The sequence below is a fragment of the Diaphorina citri genome, unplaced genomic scaffold, assembly GCF_000475195.1.
Source record: "Diaphorina citri unplaced genomic scaffold, Diaci psyllid genome assembly version 1.1 scaffold125, whole genome shotgun sequence".
Taxonomy (NCBI): Eukaryota; Metazoa; Arthropoda; class Insecta; order Hemiptera; family Psyllidae; genus Diaphorina; species Diaphorina citri.
In genome coordinates, this window is record NW_007377562.1 from 123,664 (window position 1) to 143,692 (window position 20,029).

The 20,029-nt window shown below is 38.3% G+C and overlaps 1 protein-coding gene across 1 annotated transcript in view; it reads left to right on the forward strand.

The window, feature by feature from the left end:
• The window catches only part of LOC103524911 (myosin-11-like), an 82,558-nt gene that overhangs the window by 11,546 nt on the left and 50,983 nt on the right, over positions 1 to 20,029 (forward strand). The window contains 1 exon segment of the mRNA XM_026820183.1: positions 14,747 to 14,824. The gene's annotated coding sequence lies outside the window, so the exon portion shown is untranslated.

Here is a 20,029-nt window from a genome sequence, read left to right on the forward strand (position 1 = left end):
TGATTTTTTAAGGGAATAAGAAACATCTACCTAATTCCTTCCTAGGCAAAATATTAAGAACTTGGGTAAAAGGACACCCTTCACAGATATACCTACTTATTAGAACTCCTAGGCCTAAATAAGGCCTCGCACAATCTGGTTAATGTTCAATATCGACAGGAAGTTAAAGACAATAAAATTTTGAGATCCTTCTTCGACTACTAGACAAGGCTCGATCGACAACTGGAGAAATAAGAGAAATCAGGACCAAGTAGATACATATTTTTGAGAAGAACATTTAGGAACAAACAAATAATTTAAGCAATTTTAGTTTGTCATTCAGGAGCGTTCGTTATTTTGGGATCCATCCGGGGTCTCATTTAATTCTGTGGTTTCAGTATATTTCAGGACATACCAAGGCTATCTGAATGAAGAATTCTAATAAATATTCTATTCTCAAGACAGTCTAAATAAAGCACTACAATACTTAATAAGAATTCTACAAGCGTGATGACTGATGGGACACAAATGACACAATCCATAGAATTTATTACACCAAGTACAATATCTCGTGATACTTCTCCCTCCCACAAGAATTTCCAACTCATATGAGATCGGAGTTACGATTACGAGCACAATAATTGTACCGACCCATTAGAATTAGTGACTCCGATCTCAATTAAGCTCAATTATTGTTCTAGAGTGCAGCGACATTTCATAGAGTTGAATGTCTGCAGGGAATGATACTGGGAGTAACGCCCACAACCATAATGACACTTGAAATCATTGGAGAGGCAGTTGTATTAATTTCTGTCGCTAACTCACCAACTTGGTCGCTCTGAAGACAAAGTCTACAAATATGCAAAAACCATTGAGGATAGAAGAAGTACACGGAATTTACCTTGTGGACGCAAACATATTAACGAATTTGTATCAGCATACCCGAACATTTAAATAAAAAGCTCACTTCCTAGGCGAAAAAAATGGGGACTTTAGCTCCTTACTGCCCATAAAAAGGTAAAGCTATGCAACATTTTACTGTGTTTCAATGAAACATTGTAAATCATTTTAATCAGTAAGTAAGTATAAACTCTAAGCGACCTGTGAAACCTACACATCCTTCTGATAGACTCGACTCCCGGATATACAATTCAATTTTCTTCTGTGCCGTGTATCTCTATCATCGCTTATCTTCTATCAGCACTATCTAATTTTAAACAAGGCATACTGTTATTCCAAGGTGTGTCACAATGATATAGGACAGGGGTTTCCAACTAGTGGCCCGCGGGCCACATGTGGCCTGCCAGACCATTTTCGTGGCCCGCGAAGCTTTTTGAGATTTGTACAAACTTACCTAAATGTAAAAAAAAAATAAAAGAAAGTAAAAAAAAAAAAAATGGTTTGGTACTTAGGGATTTCTAATCTCATGGTTGTGTGATCCATGACACGTTTGAAAGAACAGTGTAGTTATCATTAAGTCATGGAAACTGACCCCCTTTAGTGTTCAGGTACAATTAGGAAAATACTTCATGAAAAATTTCGCCTGCGGCGCTCAAAATTCGATCGGACTGCATTTCTAAAACATGAGTCATGATGATTGTGTTGTCATGTTTATTTATTTCAGTACTAATAAACTGTGTGGTGGGTCAGGTGGTTCATAGGTTGGGGATTTTTACTTAGTTACCTATCCCCTGAATACCTTGATTAGGGCTTCTTCCTCGTTCAAATGGTGAGTTAAACTAAGGCCAGCCACTCACTATTAGGTAGACCTGACAGGTACACCTGATCAGGTCTGCCTGATACCTGATGAGCACACACACTATCGGCTGAAAAGGTCCACATGTCAGGTCTACCTGATGAGCATACATACACACTATCAGGTAGACCTGACAGGCGGACTTGATCAGGTGTGCCTGTCAGTTCTACCTGATAGTGAGTGACTGGCCTAAGTAAATACGTTCACAAGTAGGTAGCCAGGTACAGAAAATGTGGGATTATTGGTTGAAGAAATGAACTGTTTAGATGTGTAGGCCATTGAATATGTTCTTTGGCGTATAAGTAAGTACTTGTACAACTCCTAAGAGTGCTTACGTGAAAGTATGATGACAAGTGGCAAGGAATACCACCACAATAAAATGAAATATGCACCTCACGTCCATTGCTCTATTTTCTATGTTCAATCTACTCTGTCTTAGTCTTGTGAATCTGCCTGCCTTGGTCGTGTAGTGGTCAAGACGCTCGCCTGGTAAACAGGAGGGCGTGGGTTCAATGTCTTGTTCTATTGATGTGGAAATTTCTTTTTTATTCTTGTTTGGAACAAAGAAAATAGCCTTTGTTGAAATAAGGGAAAGACTAATTTGAGTAGAAAGGAATCGTAAAAAAGAAGATTTCACAGTTTCTGAGGGGAGAAAATTGGGAGGCTTGAATTCTTCGCTAGGAAGATAAAATGTTATTAGATTTGGCAGAGACGTATGCTGGCGCCAAAATTAATTCCAGCTAAGTAATGCCTAACCCAAATCCTAGGGGTTGGAGATATTTTAATATGCAGGCTGCAAGTGAAGGGGAGGAATGCATTTTCCTCAAATTTGATTGAGGTTTTCTTTTTTAGAGAGAATATTTTGGCGATTTTCGTTATTGTAGTCCCTTTTTCGTTACCTAGGTATTCTTCAAGAAATATTTTTAAGGGCAGACTATTATAAAATTCACCAAATGTCCAATGGTTCCAAAACACCAAACATTAGTGAAGCATGAGCAGATGTTTTTTCAACTAAACATTTAGGATCCACATTTGAAACTAAACACAATTTAAAGAGATGTGAAAACAACAGAAAGGTTGCACGAACCCCCCCATTGAATAGAAGAGTGTGTTCTGTGTGAGTTTATTTATCAAGAGAACCCCAAGGTCTCTTAGTTAAAATTTACCGGTAGTTCTAGTTGTATTGCAGGTTTTGTTGGTTTCACCCCAGTTGTTTTCTTCGTACAGCTGTCGATTTATAAAATTAAAGGTGTTGTCAATTACTTATAATTATAATGAGAGTGATGGCTTTGTGTGGATTTTATCCCGATTAGAAATTACTTTATTCTTGTTGCTCATGGTACGAAGGACCTTTACTTTGTGACCTGGTTTATACCTAATGGTTCCTTTTATTAATTAATGTATCTACTTACATTCTTAATATCTTGATACGTTTTACCATTTAATCTTCTCCTTCTTTCCAGCCCATTCATTTATTGTTTGTCTCGTCTCGTCTCGTCTTGTCTTGTCTTGTCTTGTCTTGTCTTGTCTTGTCTTGTCTTGTCTTGTCTTGTCTTGTCTTGTCTTGTCTTGTCTTGTCTTGTCGGAAAACTAATAAGGTGCGGCATTTGGGTGCAATTCTTTCAGATGTCATTGCTCTGAGATCCAGAATGTCTTTCATGTATTGTGTTTTGTTAATGAGATATCCGAATAGTTTGCATTGTCCCTACTGTTACCTGTAGACGTGTAATTAACTTTACATTTCGGAATACGCAAGTCGACCTCTCTGTAAGAAACAAATTGTTACTGAGACGTTTATCTGAATGGTTTACTACTTATTGCTAGAGCCTTTACAGGACCCAAGGATACTTTTGGTCTTCATAATTTATTGAATATTTGTGCCAAGTTTGAACGACTTTGGCTGAAAGTCGCTTAGGCCTAAGCATTGCGAACTCTTTTTGAGCATTTTCAAAGATTTGGCGTTGAATATCGGCCAAACCGTACATTTCTCAACCGTAATCAATAAAGTTGTTCCTCTCCTGGTAATTATCAACCGAATCCCTCCAAGCATTGTTTGACCCCTCCGTAATCTTAACACGGGAGTTAGAAAACTAATTAGGCGCGGCATTTGGGTGCAATTCTTTCAGATGTCATTGCTCTGAGATCCAGAATGTCTTTCATGTATTGTGTTGTGTTAATGAGATATCCGAATAGTTTGCATTGTCCCTACTGTTACCTGTAGACGTGTAATTAACCCAAGGATACTTTTGGTCTACATAATTTATTGAATATCTGTGCCAAGTTTGAGAGACTTTGGCTGAAAGTCGCTTAGGCCTGAGCATTGCGAACTCTTTTTGAGCTTTTTCAAAGATTTGGCGTTGAATATCTGCCAAACCGTACATTTCTCAACCGTAATCAATGAAGTTGTTCCTCTCCTGGTAATTATCAACCGAATCCCTCCAAGCATTGTTTGACCCCTCCGTAATCTTAACACGGGAGTTGGAAAACTCGACTTTGGCTGAAAGTCGCTTAGGCCTGAGCATTGCGAACTCTTTTTGAGCTTTTTCAAAGATTTGGCGTTGAATATCGGCCAAACCGTACATTTCTCAACCGTAATCAACGAAGTTGTTCTTCTCCTGGTAATTATCAACCGAATCCCTCCAAGCATTATTTGACCCCTCCGTAATCTTAACACGGGAGTTAGAAAACTAATTAGGTGCGGCATTTGGGTGCAATTCTTTCAGATGTCATTGCTCTGAGACTTAGAATGTCTTTCATGTATTGTGTTGTGTTAATGAGATATCCGAATAGTTTGCATTGTCCCTACTGTTACCTGTAGACGTGTAATTAACATCTTGTCTTGTCTTGTCTTTGTAAGCGCTAAGTCACGGACGGGCTCTCTTCCCGACGGGGCGAACTTTATCTAAACAGATAAGGTTCGTTCTCGGAACGACTGGCTTTCTCCTATCCTGTCCTCCTCTCTTCGATTTCGGGTCCATGAAGACCCCAGTTCTTAAAAGTCCCTCTATCAACTTACTACTTAAGTACTTACTCTATCGAACTCTGTCCTCTATCAAAATTCTCAAAAAAGGGAGAAGGATGACCAAGATTCCGTTGTGAACCTTTTAGGATTCCTACGTCACATAAATGTTTACCACCTAATATAATATAGAAGTCAGCGCGAATACGCAAGTCGGCCTAGCTAGATTCTCAATCGGACTCTCGTATTGACTCTTTATCATTGCGGGAATTCCATTCTCCCTCGAGCTTTTTTACTTACTTTTCTCGTCGCTCTTGTTGAAAAGTTAGCTTCGCTGATTTACAGTCATTGGCTTCTCGCTTGGAAGGTGCAGAAATTGATGGTCTCCAGAAGCAGAACGTGAATTTATTACCAGTGCTGTTTCAAGGACCACTTGTCATTGGTTTCAATTCGAAAGAGCTGTCTCTATCCTATGATCTATACTTACCTTTTATTAGAAGAGCCTATGATTTACCTTTCAATTCTGCACAAATAACATCAATTTGGCACACAAAACACAAGAAGAATCCAAACTTTCCAGGCAGATTATTTCATTCTTCAGGAACTCACCAACTCCTAAGCGTTCCATATGAAATCAACATCTTCATATCACTACCTACATCGAAGCTACTCCCAATACACAAGCTCACAATTAGCCTGCATCTTGCATACAAAGAAAACGTTTCCCTATGTAAATTCTAAAATATGTACATGATCAGATTTCCAGGCAGATTATTTCATTCTTCAGGAACTCACCAACTCCTAAGCGTTCAATATGAAATCAACATCTTCATATCACTACCTACATCGAAGCTACTCCCAATACACAAGTTCACAATTAGCCTGCATCTTGCATACAAAGAAAACGTTTCCCTATGTAAATTCTAAAATATGTACATGATCAGATAAAGGTGTGTTGAGTGATGAAGAGCCTGGGGGCAAAGTTATTATGTTATTACAGACCATAAAGAATATCCAGCAAGATAAACACCAGCTCCAAGATGTAGGAACACTAGGCTTTACCAGCATATCAACAATTCAACTCAGATTCCATGGTAAGTTGATTGTGGAAACATTGGATGTAGGTAGTCTAATCGAATTAGACGTTATGGTGCTGTATTGATGTGGGTTTTTAATAGAAATCAAAGACCATGATGGTATTATCTCGGTTTATAAGAGTAATTGTGATCACATAATTATACCTACCCACTAACGGCAACGTGAGAATTCGAAATAGGTAAGTGTCATGGTGGTATTATCTCGGTTTATAAGAGTAATTTTGATCACATAATTATACCTACCCACTAACGGCAACGTGAGAATTCGAAATAGGTAAGTAGGTATCATCTGTTTACGTAATCCTTGCAGATTGAGTAATCCAGTAATTTCTGACATGTTGCTAGTACACAATATTTATAAATCTCGAGTCCTTGATAAGACGTAAGACGGAACAGCCTGTGTATGTTCAATGTCAAATCATCACCTGTATCTTTCAACTCCTCTAAATTCTGTTGGTTCAAATCTTTCAACATTTTCAGTATGGTTCTCAAATCTCACTCTAGAGTGGTTTAATCCTATAACATTCAGCATTCAGATCATATCTGAAGACCTGTCAACTTCTTTACAGACTGGGTTCATTTTGTTCTGGTACATATTCTCTTCCAAGCATTTCTCTTCTTGATCCCTTGTGTGCCGCATCCATTTTTGTTTAGGACTACCTTCTCTTCCAAGCAACACTGGAATACTAAATGTTTGACCAATGTGAACTTCATCGCTTCATCCTAATGTTGATTCGTATTATTAGCTATCATCTCCTTGTTATCAAGCATACATCTTGTGTGTTTTAAGTTCAAATGAAGCGACGAGTTGGTCTTTAGGATCAGGGTCGCCGACTCGTCTGATTTGATGTTCAGATTTCAACTGCATCCATGATTCATGTTCCATCGTATTCGTCAACTATTCTCATATACTGGGTGTCTGACATTTCATTTTCCATAGCTCTTGAACTACGTGAGCTATACGTACCATCCTGTACTCATGCTCTTTTGAGTCGAATGCTTTGGCTTATTCCGCCTCTTCAATAAGCGTTTCAAAGTTCCGATTCTGATGTTTTTATCTCCATTTCCTCTTAACTGATTAATGAATCTCAAAAGTTAAATAGAGGTTGTTTGTTTTGTTTCTTCTGAATGCACTCATGTACCTCGTAATGCGAGTACACGGGTTGCTATTTACATCTTATAAGTACATTTATAAGTGCATCATCTGCTAAGTACGTAAGTACTTGACGGACAAACAAGCTTATCATAACATACGAGTAATCATGCCGCCTTATCTTAATGATGAAAACACGGGTGCAAGGGTTTTGTCGGACGATCTATGATTCTATGGCTTTGCGGACTCAGGTGCGATCCTTGAGACCACCCGACTTTCAGAACATGAAAAAATCCAAAGGTTTTCAAAGTTCTCTGAGAAGAATTTTCCGGATATTCTCTTTTGTAGAGATGCTATCAGTCTTTCGTGGATTTTATTTATCGTCTTTTAAACTTCCGTCGATTTGGGGTATGCATCAAAATGATTTACAGCGCTTCCTGTACGCTGCTTGATTGCCTATTTTCTATTCGCCTCGCACCGACTTTCAGGCAATTTAAAATGTCTCCCCTAGATAACTTCATTCATATTTTATTTCCTGCAGCTCTTTCCCCTTCTCTTCTCTTCCAGAAAAATCCCTCCTATTTTTTCCTCATTCCAATAATTGCCTCCCTCTTCCAGTTCTTCTTCTTCCGCAAGGTGTCCCATCCATCTTCTCTTTCCCCTTGGAAAGGTTTTCAATCCATCACTTTATTAAATATTGTCGCTGTCTCCTCGGTTTATAGAGTTATTTAAAGATATAAACATGTCTTTTACAGGCAGAGGCTTATTGCTCCCTTTTATCCCTTGATGCGTTTCGCACTCCATCTTTTTTCAATAAAAATTCCCCCTTGCTTTACGTCTTGGTATTTGCATAGCCCTGATGATATTGATTCTGCTGGCATCTCGTGAATATTATGCCAGGAAAGTCATACATATTTGATGCCAAGAGATGTATTGGCATTCTTTTCCGACCATTAAATTACCTAATCTAATACTTATGTTAATAATAATGATGAATGACACTTCCGTATATATCATACGTTGCCAGAACTTTATCTCCTCTTTTCCTCATTGGATTTTTCCTTCATCAGTCCATCTCATATCAGCTGTTAGCACGTTGGTTCCATAACTTCATGTGCCATTTTTTGAGGACACTCTCGCTTCGTTTCATATTATGAAAAGCACTCATCAGTCATTGGATTGACTTTAAGTTTTAATTTTCCAATTTAACGTCAGAAATCGTGTCCAAATGAATTGTCATATGTCTTGTCTTGTCCCTTCGGATGGCACTGCTAGGCGGAGGATGCCAAATGTGAAATGATGCCGACTTTATTGTGGAGGTTGACAAGCACCATTGTGGTACCGAGTACTGATACCTGTGCTTGTTATGTTCACAGTTCTTGTATACATAGGTACCTGTAAGACTCTTATACCTGTAATATACTTGGTGCAAGTGAGGAGGCGGTACGACTTTCATGTTCAAGCGATTGCAATAGAGAAGTCCATTTGGGGAAATTGAAACACATTCGTGTGGGACAATATGAGTGGCATTAAAATAGCTAATTCAACAATCTCTTTTTATTTGGCTTTACAGTGATATGCGTGGTTTGTATTGTCTACTCTAACCTGTTGCCTAGTGGCTCCCAACCTTGCTTGGAGAAATATCTGTGGACAAATGGTTTCCAACGGCATGACCTTTTGCTGTTAATCTAAAGCCCAGCTAAACTAGGAATAAGGCCCAAACAACCTAGAGGTTAAGCCCAACCAGCCTAGGGGTAAAGCCCAATCACCCCCTTGAAGTTGAACTAAAGCCTAGCTGGTATAGGGATAAAGCCCAACCAACCTAGAGCTTAAGCAGAACCAGCCTAGGCATAAAGCCCAATCAGGTACAGAAACACAAGGATTAAACATCATGCTTCGACTGGTATAGAAGATGGAACCCATAAACCATGTTCTTCTCAATTCTGCACACCAACTTCAAATTCTCCTATGCCAAGTTCCCAATGGGCGGAAAAAGACGTCGAAAAAGAATATGGCTGCCAACATGATACCACATGACAGCCATGGTCGATGATGCAATTGGCAGCAAAGTGTACATCAGCGCTTATTTCCTATCTAATATCAACAACATGAGCATTTGTACGAGTAGATTATCTTATAATCTAATGATAAGGCACATAATGTATGCAGATTGGATGCAAATTTCCTGCTGAACATCAATGAAGCTTGGGTCCCTGTTAGCACTAATAGACCGTATGCACAGGAAGCTGTGCCAGTAGACAGGATAGACAGGGTGTCGATTAACATGGTCCCCAAGGATCACCAGTCCTTTCGAACGGTTAGATAAAGCTCTGTAAAAGAGGAATATAGGTGACATTGGAAACACCTGGTATAAAAGAAATAAAAACTTCATACATTATTATGTTCATAAGCTGTATAGGGGCGGCTGCTTTTCACAAATAATAATGTCCTTATGTATAAGAAGACGACTGCAGTCTGTGTGTTTTAAGACGATTAAAAAAGAAGGAAAGAGTTTGTATTTGTAAACTTGTTGAATTTCCTCTAGATGCAGCATACAGTAGACAACAAAGGTATAAGTACTGATATTATGGAAATGAGGTAGATGTGTTTATGTTTAGTTGATTACATCGCATTTTCCCTATCAGCTCCTTGCATCTTTATCACGTTGATCACCTGTAAGGAACTAGATACAGGGATTACAGGGTACATGGGGAGTACATATAAAGCTAGAAACATTACTACCATCACGTCACGTAAACTCATGGGGAGTCAGAAAGATGTATTCAAACTGCTCAAAGTTTTCCCATAATATTGTAGGTAATCTCGTTCAGGACAGCCACACCACTATCATGTCAAGTGAGTATAGTGAGCGTGTGGCTGTCCTCTTTGTTCCTTCGGAAGTTAAAATGCTCATCATTATCCTGTGAGCAGGAATGCAGGATGTGTTAAGGTAGGTCAATCCTACGTCTCTATCAGTATACTACACCTCACGACAGAAACATAGGTTCTTTGAATATTGAAGCAGACAGTCAAGTTTAGAAATTTCACAAAATGACAACGGGAGGAAATTGAATTTACGTTTTTTTTTTTTTTGCAACCACGCCAAACTGATTTCCTGTCCCTTTGTATAATCTTGTGACGTCATAGACTACATGATATACAGTTTCTTTGATCTACATTACCTACTGATCTACTCTTGGCTGAATGGGGTACTATGGTTATAATATAAACACTAGACTCAACAACTCAACATATGTACAGGTATTTGATAACAAAAGACCCAAATTTTAATGTATTTCATTGTACAAACCTACTTATTCTTGGCTCACACCTTCAAAGGTAACCACTAAGTGTGGTAGGTAGGTACATGTACAAGCCTAATCTATTTTCAAGTTTCAGGTAATTTCGAACCAAGGAATTTCTACTTGGAAACCAACAGACAAGCAGACAATGAGTCACCCACCAGGCTAACGGGTGTTGATTCGTTTCAGAGAAAACTGGGAACTCTGTTATAATATGTAACGTGCATGTCTCTACGAGTAATCATGCCGCCTTATCTTAATGATGAAAACACGGGTGCAAGGGTTTTGTCGGACGATCTATGATTCTATGGCTTTGCGGACTCAGGTGCGATCCTTGAGACCACCCGACTTTCAGAACATGAAAAAATCCAAAGGTTTTCAAAGTTCTCTCAGAAGAATTTCCCGGATATTCTCTTTTGTAGAGATGCTATCAGTCTTTCGTGGATTTTATTTATCGTCTTTTAAACTTCCGTCGATTTGGGGTATGCATCAAAATGATTTACAGCGCTTCCTGTACGCTGCTTGATTGCCTATTTTCTATTCGCCTCGCACCGACTTTCAGGCAATTTAAAATGTCTCCCCTAGATAACTTCATTCATATTTTATTTCCTGCAGCTCTTTCCCCTTCTCTTCTCTTCCAGAAAAATCCCTCCTATTTTTTCCTCATTCCAATAATTGCCTCCCTCTTCCAGTTCTTCTTCTTCCGCAAGGTGTCCCATCCATCTTCTCTTTCCCCTTGGAAAGGTTTTCAATCCATCACTTTATTAAATATTGTCGCTGTCTCCTCGGTTTATAGAGTTATTTAAAGATATAAACATGTCTTTTACAGGCAGAGGCTTATTGCTCCCTTTTATCCCTTGATGCGTTTCGCACTCCATCTTTTTTCAATAAAAATTCCCCCTTGCTTTACGTCTTGGTATTTGCATAGCCCTGATGATCCTCTTCCAGTTCTTCTTTTCCCGCAAGGTGTTCCATCCATCTTCTCTTTCCCCTTGGAACGGTTTTCAATCCATCACTTTATTAAATATTGTCGCTGTCTCCTTCGGTTTATAGAGTTATTTAAAGGAAGGTGGAAGATAAACATGTCTTTTACAGGCAGAGGCTTATTGCTCCCCTTTATCCCTTGATGCGTTTCGCACTCCATCTTTTTTCAATAAAAATTCCCCCTTGCTTTACGTCTTGGTATTTGCATAGCCCTGATGATATTGATTCTGCTGGCATCTCGTGAATATTATGCCAGGAAAGTCATACATATTTGATGCCAAGAGATGTATTGGCATTCTTTTCCGACCATTAAATTACCTAATCTAATACTTATGTTAATAATAATGATGAATGACACTTCCGTATATATCATACGTTGCCAGAACTTTATCTCCTCTTTTCCTCATTGGATTTTTCCTTCATCAGTCCATCTCATATCAGCTGTTAGCACGTTGGTTCCATAACTTCATGTGCCATTTTTTGAGGACACTCTCGCTTCGTTTCATATTATGAAAAGCACTCATCAGTCATTGGATTGACTTTAAGTTTTAATTTTCCAATTTAACGTCAGAAATCGTGCATGTCCAAATGAATTGTCATATGTCTTGTCTTGTCCCTTCGGATGGCACTGCTAGGTGGAGGATGCCAAATGTGAAATGATGCCGACTTTATTATGGAGGTTGACAAGCACCATTGTGGTACCGAGTACTGATACCTGTGCTTGTTATGTTCCCAGTTCTCGTATGCATAGGTACCTGTAAGACTCTTATACCTGTAATATACTTGGTGCAAGTGAGGAGGCGGTACGACTTTCATGTTCAAGCGATTGTAGAAATGCTCCGTAATCGTAACGCCAATCTCATATGAGTTGGAAATTCTTGTAGGAGGGAGAAGTATCACGAGATATTGTACTTGGTGTAATAAATTCTATGGATTGTGTCATTTGTGTCCCATCAGTCATCACGCTTGTATAGAAGTCCATTTGGGGAAATTGAAACACATTCGTGTGGGACAATATGAGTGGCATTAAAATAGCTAATTCAACAATCTCTTTTTATTTGACTTTACAGTGATATGCGTGGTTTGTATTGTCTAACCTGTTGCCTAGTGGCTCCCAACCTTGCTTGGAGAAATATCTGTGGACAAATGGTTTCCAACGGCATGACCTTTTGCTGTTAATCTAAAGCCCAGCTAAACTAGGAATAAGGCCCAAACACACTAGAGGTTAAGCAGAACCAGCCTAGGCGTAAAGCCTAATCAGGTACAGAAACACAAGGATTAAACATCATGCTTCGACTGGTATAGAAGATTGAACCCATAAACCATGTTCTTCTCTATCTGCAATTCTGCACATCAACGTCAAATTCTCCTATGCCAATTTCCCACAATGGGCGGAAAAAGACGTCGAAAAAGAATATGGCTGCCAACATGATACTACATGACAGCCATGGTCGATGATGCAATTGGCAGCAAAGTGTACATCAGCGCTCATTTCCTATCTAATATCAGCAACATGAGCATTTGTACGAGTAGATTATCTTATAATCTAATGATAAGGCACATAATTTATGCAGATTGGATGCAAATTTCCTGCTGAACATCAATGAAGCTTGGGTCCCTGTTAGCACTAATAGACCGTATGCACAGGAAGCTGTGTCAGTAGACAGGATAGACAGGGTGTCGATTAACATGGTCCCCAAGGATCACCAGTCCTTTAGAACGGGTAGATAAAGTTCTGTAAAAGAGGAATATAGGTGACATTGGAAACACCTGGTATAAAAGAAATGAAAACTTCATACATTATATGCTCATAAGCTGTAATGGCAATACAAGTATAGGGGCGGCTGCTTTTCACAAATAATAATGTCCTTATGTATAAGAAGACGACTGCAGTCTGTGTGTTTTAAGACGATTAAAAAAGAAGGAAAGAGTTTGTATTTGTAAACTTGTTGAATTTCCTCTAGATGCAGCATACAGTAGACAACAAAGGTATAAGTACTGATATTATGGAAATGAGGTAGATGTGTTTATGTTTAGTTGATTACATCGCATTTTCCCTATCAGCTCCTTGCATCTTTATCACGTTGATCACCTGTAAGGAACTAGATACAGGGATTACAGGGTACATGGGGAGTACATATAAAGCTAGAAACATTACTACCATCACGTCACGTAAACTCATGGGGAGTCAGAAAGATGTATTCAAACTGCTCAAAGTTTTCCCATAATATTGTAGGTAATCTCGTTCAGGACAGCCACACCACTATCATGTCAAGTGAGTATAGTGAGCGTGTGGCTGTCCTCTTTGTTCCTTCGGAAGTTAAAATGCTCATCATTATCCTGTGAGCAGGAATGCAGGATGTGTTAAGGTAGGTCAATCCTACGTCTCTATCAGTATACTACACCTCACGACAGAAACATAGGTTCTTTGAATATTGAAGCAGACAGTCAAGTTTAGAAATTTCACAAAATGACAACGGGAGGAAATTGAATTTACTTTTTTTTTTTTTTGCAACCACGCCAAACTGATTTCCTGTCCCTTTGTATAATCTTGTGACGTCATAGACTACATGATATACAGTTTCTTTGATAATCGCATGCATTACTGGATGGTTCCAAATGAAATTGAAAGGAAGGAAATATTGTGCACAGACTTGCAAGTTAGTTCTTTCTACGCATGGTTTCTGTTGATTGATATTAAAAATTGAAGTTTTTGCTGGAAACCTTTTGGATCCGTTCCCAGCTAAGGCAGAAATTTTACACTGGTGAGGTGTGAGAGACATGGCCGGGTTATTCTGTTAAGTATTAAGTTATTACCTATAGTTATTAGAATTTTGTACAGAATATCAATACCCGTTTTCGGGGGAAAAGGTCTTAGAGATAAGACAAAACGACTAATAGATCCTGTCAGAAAAAGACTATCCGAAGACATCCTACACCTGAGAGTAAGCGCCCTTGAGGTAATAGCCATAGCCATTCCATAGTATTCATCACGGTTCAAAACGCCTAATATAACGTTGTACGTAAATAACACATCCTCCCTGTATATTTCTTCTAATAATAAACAATAATAATTGCCTTGTGTGTGCGTATGACATACGACGTATGAGAGAGTGCTGTTTCCTTTGTATTTCGCAAGAATTCCGCAAATCTAGACAGCGGGTTTCAAATAAAGATGACACATTGGAGTGTCCTGTAGATATGAATGTGTGTAGGAAACATACTCCTCGTATTGTATGGAAATTTACATAATTAAGTCATAAATCATTCCTAATCAAACTGAAAAAAATTAAGAAGGACCTCTCCTGACAACTTTTTTTGATGGCCTTGAATTTGAATGATCTCTGACTTGTTTGGATTCGCTACTTGAATCCTTTTGTTACACAATATCTACTTATGTAGTGCAGTAGTGAGCGCTCGCTTGGTAAGTGGGAAAGCACGAGATTCGCAGACATTGAATTTCTTCATTGAATTTGACCAAAAAATAATAATAGAGCCCTAAGGGTTAGGTAGTCGAGAATTAAGGCATTGACTTTGCCTAGTGGAAATAACAAATGCTCTTCTTTTTGTTTCCAGATTGCACAAGGTGTTCTGATGCTGATCATGATGGATAGTTAGAATTCCTCTGGAACTCTTGAAAATCTGAATTCGCTGGTGAGTGTGATTGTTTATTTTTTGCTTTTTTCTGGTAAGGACTGTTTTCTGGTAGGTATAATATATAGGATTGGTTCAAATCTTTCAACATTTTCAGTATGGTTCTCAAATCTCACTCTAGAGTGGTTTAATCCTATAAGATTCAGCATTCAGATCATATCTGAAGACCTGTCAACTTCTTTACAGACTGGGTTCATTTTGTTCTGGTACATATTCTCTTCCAAGCATTTCTCTTCTTGATCGATCCCTTGTGTGCCGCATCCATTTTTGTTTAGGACTACCTTCTCTTCCAAGCAACACTGGAATACTAAATGTTTGACCAATGTGAACTTCATCGCTTCATCCTAATGTTGATTCGTATTATTAGCTATCATCTCCTTGTTATCAAGCATACATCTTGTGTGTTTTAAGTTCAAATGAAGCGACGAGTTGGTCTTTAGGATCAGGGTCGCCGACTCGTCTGATTTGATGTTCAGATTTCAACTGCATCGTACTTATGTAGGTAATTCATTCTATCATGTTAAATCCCAAACTAATTTGTGCTTTGAATCTAAATGTCACATAATGTGAACTATTTACGATTTTATAATATATAGGTAATTCATTCTATCATGTTAAATCCCAAACTAATTTGTGCTTTGAATCTAAATGTCACATAATGTGAACTATTTACGATTTTATTTTCTTTTTTTTCTTTCTAGGAATCAATTAACTCAACTAATTCTGTGAATTCAGTTTTGTTTTGATAATCATTTTCCATGCTTAACAGACCACGATTTCGTTCTTTATCTTTCAAATAATCTCATCAAGGAATCAATTAACTCAACTGATTCTGTGAATTCAGTTTTGTTTTGATAATCATTTTCCATGCTTAACAGACCACGATTTCGTTCTTTATCTTTCAAATAATCTCATCAGTTGATCGTTAGCATTTATGTTTACGACATGTTTATTTTTTACGTTGTCAGCGGAATGTACGTGTTTTCTACACCTACTTTCAGCGATTTCATCTTTAGAGCACCTTTCATATTGTCTCTAGTGGGAGAAGTCGTCAATTAGGGCCCCCGTCGTGGTTCTTTTAATCCAGGGGACAAAGATGTAGCGGTATCAATTCACTAAACACCTATTACCTCCGATTGTTTTATTTTGGTGATGTAGATTTTTTTTTTTTTTTTTTTTTTTTTTTTTTCTGCGACAAGATGTATGCTTGATAACAAGGAGATGATAGCTAATGATACGAATCAACATTAGGATGAAGCGATGAAGTTCACATTGGTCAAACATTTAGTATTCCAGTGTTGCTTGGAAGAGAAGGTAGTGCAATAGTCCTAAACAAAAATGGATGCGGCACACAAGGGATCAAGAAGAGAAATGCTTGGAAGAGAATATGTACCAGAACAAAATGAACCCAGTCTGTAAAGAAGTTGACAGGTCTTCAGATATGATTAAAAACCTCAACAGTACTGTAAATCTGGATACATATACATAAAAATACGTGTTCCGAGGTTTTTGTTGACTTTGAAAAAGCTTTCGATACAGTTGTCCAAATTTTTTGTCCTGTTCCGAGGTTTTTGTTGACTTTGAAAAAGCTTTCGATACAGTTGTACAAATTTTTTGTCCTGTTCCGAGGTTTTTGACTTTGAAAAAGCTTTCGATACAGTTCTCCAAATTTTTTGTCCATCTCAAACATTCAGAGATCTCAGGAAAACACTGTTAAATCATAAAACAAATCTAGTTTTTTTTTTTTTCTTTTTTTTTACGGGATTTAAATCCCATTTCTAAGTCAAAAGACTGAATAGAATGACTTACCTTGTGTCAGCTTGGTGGCGCCATACAGCGGGGTTCCGTCGACAGAGACGTCGCAGTTGTCTATCGGGTAGAGCGTGACGGACCCCTGTTCATTCTCTAGATAGCAGTGCACAGGTTCGACTCCCTTTCCCTTAACAACGATGTCACTAGCTGTAGTACTACCCAGGGACTGACGACCTGAGAAAAGAAAACATTAACATTTACAGTGGTTAGATGTGGTTACAAAAATACAATGAAAGACCTTAAGGCGCGCTGTTGCGTCCACACATAGTGGACGGCCGTCGATCAGTGTGAATTTATTGTGAATCGATGTCCATCGACGGCCGGTTGACTTATCTTTGGACACACCTCATTTACGAATACGACTAGAGAGTGAAGAGTCCTTTTATTTTAGCAGTAAGCTACTACTATTATGGAGCTCAAATTCTCAATGATGATGAAATTACAAACCTCGCCTGGGATTGAACATACGCCCTTCTGATTACCAGGCGAGCGTCTTGACCACTACCTCACCAGTTTCATCACACTTGGATCATCTGCTATTTATGCTACATAGCTATCTTATTGATTCCCTAGTCCCTACTCATATTACAGGTACCTACAACCTACGAGTGTATTACACACAAATCTAAAGTATGTACCAGCATGGTAAGCCTCCTCTGCAATGGAAAATATCCAATGGAAAAACTGAGGACCCAAACATAAACAAAAAGTTCACCTAAACTTCATTTTGTTGAATTTTATGACGTTACTAGGACTCGAACCCGCAACCTCCAGATCCGAAGTTGCGAATGAACTTGAAACAGAAAGGTTTCGAAGAATAGGTTAAGTTTTATGGTGCGTGGAAACGCACCATTAGGATCATTCCAATGACAATTCAGCAGAAGCAATGTGTCGGGTAAAATCCCAATGTGTTAATGGGCACAAGCTGGCAGTTATAGGAAAATACCTACTGTAAGCAAATACTATATTTACTAGCAGCAGACATCACAGGAATGTGACCTTGACAGCCTTACACCACTTGCTGACGCTTGGATCATCTGCTATTTATGCTACATAGCTATCTTATTGATTCCCTACTCATATTACAGGTACCTACTACCTACGAGTATATTACACACAAATCTAAGTATATACCAGCATGGTAAGCCTCCTCTGCAATGGAAAATATCCAATGGAAAAACTGAGGACCCAAACATAAACAAAAAGTTCACCTAAACTTATGCATAGTGCTAATTACCTGTTATCTCAGGTACGTCATGTCAGTAGCTATACATTAAGCATATTACAGGGTAGCCTAGGATTTGCGTTCAAAAGGATTTTCCTCCAAATCAGAATGGACTGAGAAGAAACGCAAGACAAATTAAACCATTTCAGGATTTATATGCTTTTCCCGGAATGGAATTCCATGACTTTTCCAGTAAATTTCCATGAATTTTCCAGAAATTTAGGGGACGGAGGTACTTAAAAAACAGTAAGATTACCCCTTGATTTAAATAAAATATGCAGAACGTCAAGGAATATGAAAAACACAAAAACAAGCGAATACACGATTCAAGCTGGTTTGGAGAAAAAAGAAAAACCCCTAAACTCAAATTCTGAGCCACCCTGTACAGTCGAGGAAATATTCCTTCATCATGAAGGAAATCGGTTCAAGCTGCCAAACACAAGATAGGCAGCGACCCAAGTTTGGTGAACAGATAGGAGAGAGGTTTCCATGATCGAATAACTCAAGAATTTACCAGTCCATCTAGTCATGCGATTTTAGAAGGGCCCACACACAACATACAGTTAATGGTGAATTTTTAATTAATAACTTAATCTGTTAATCTTTGAAATTCAGATATTGAAAAACATCAACAGATATATTTGATTGATATTGGCTTCGGAAACGATTAAACGCTGATGGAAACACATAATCCGTAGGATTCGCGACTTGTAAAACAATTAACATACGGAAAAACGTGATATATTGGAAGTTGGGGTCAATTTACAACCTCCATTTTTGTAAAAACGGGCCCGATCCATTAAGACAGGTAGGTAGATAGATTACAGAACAGACTACAGGAGTAATATTAGGAAGATGCTTCCTGTATAATAATTTACAGGAAGGTTGTAATCAAGGTTGTATCCCCGTGAGAATTAGAAAGTGGCTTAATAGCATGGTTTTCTAAATGTTTAATAGAAACAAAAGATTATGGTGATTGTCTCCCCCCTTGTCCGGTTGCGGCAATGGAAAAAGAAACATCTCAGTGCAATAAAATGGATAGACACGGATGTACATTGTTCTCTTTACAAAAGGCCGTCGGTACTATGTATTCTTTGTTTTATGTACACAGAATAGAAGCCAATGCCCACCACAGGATGGACAATGTAAATGTTAGAACACTGCCAATAAAGTTTAACTGAGTGTTAAGGCGTTGAAAACCCATAAAAATAAAGCACACAGAACAACAGAACTTGCAATAGGAAGAAACAACTCTAACAAAGCATTCCTAGAAACCCATTGCACCCATGTGTGTTTTTGTTATGAAACACCTAATAAAGAATTGCCAACTATTCAAAACTCTATGGTTATCGAGTACTCGAGTAGGTAGACGGAAGATGGTGGGCACAGGAATGGCTGATGGCAAAACGTGTGGTATTTGCCAATCTGGTAATATTAGAACCCAAAACAAACAACCTCTATTTAACTTTTGAGATTCATTAATCAGTTAAGAGGAAATGGAGATAAAAACATCAGAATCGGAACTTTGAAACGCTTATTGAAGAGGCGGAATAAGCCAAAGCATTCGACTCAAAAGAGCATGAGTACAGGATGGTACGTATAGCTCACGTAGTTCAAGAGCTATGGAAAATGAAATGTCAGACACCCAGTATATGAGAATAGTTGACGAATACGATGGAACATGAATCATGGATGCAGTTGAAATCTGAACATCAAATCAGACGAGTCGGCGACCCTGATCCTAAAGACCAACTCGTCGCTTCATTTGAACTTAAAACACACAAGATGTATGCTTGATAACAAGGAGATGATAGCTAATAATACGAATCAACATTAGGATGAAGCGATGAAGTTCACATTGGTCAAACATTTAGTATTCCAGTGTTGCTTGGAAGAGAAGGTAGTCCTAAACAAAAATGGATGCGGCACACAAGGGATCGATCAAGAAGAGAAATGCTTGGAAGAGAATATGTACCAGAACAAAATGAACCCAGTCTGTAAAGAAGTTGACAGGTCTTCAGATATGATCTGAATGCTGAATCTTATAGGATTAAACCACTCTAGAGTGAGATTTGAGAACCATACTGAAAATGTTGAAAGATTTGAACCAACAGAATTTAGAGGAGTTGAAAGATACAGGTGATGATTTGACATTGAACATACACAGG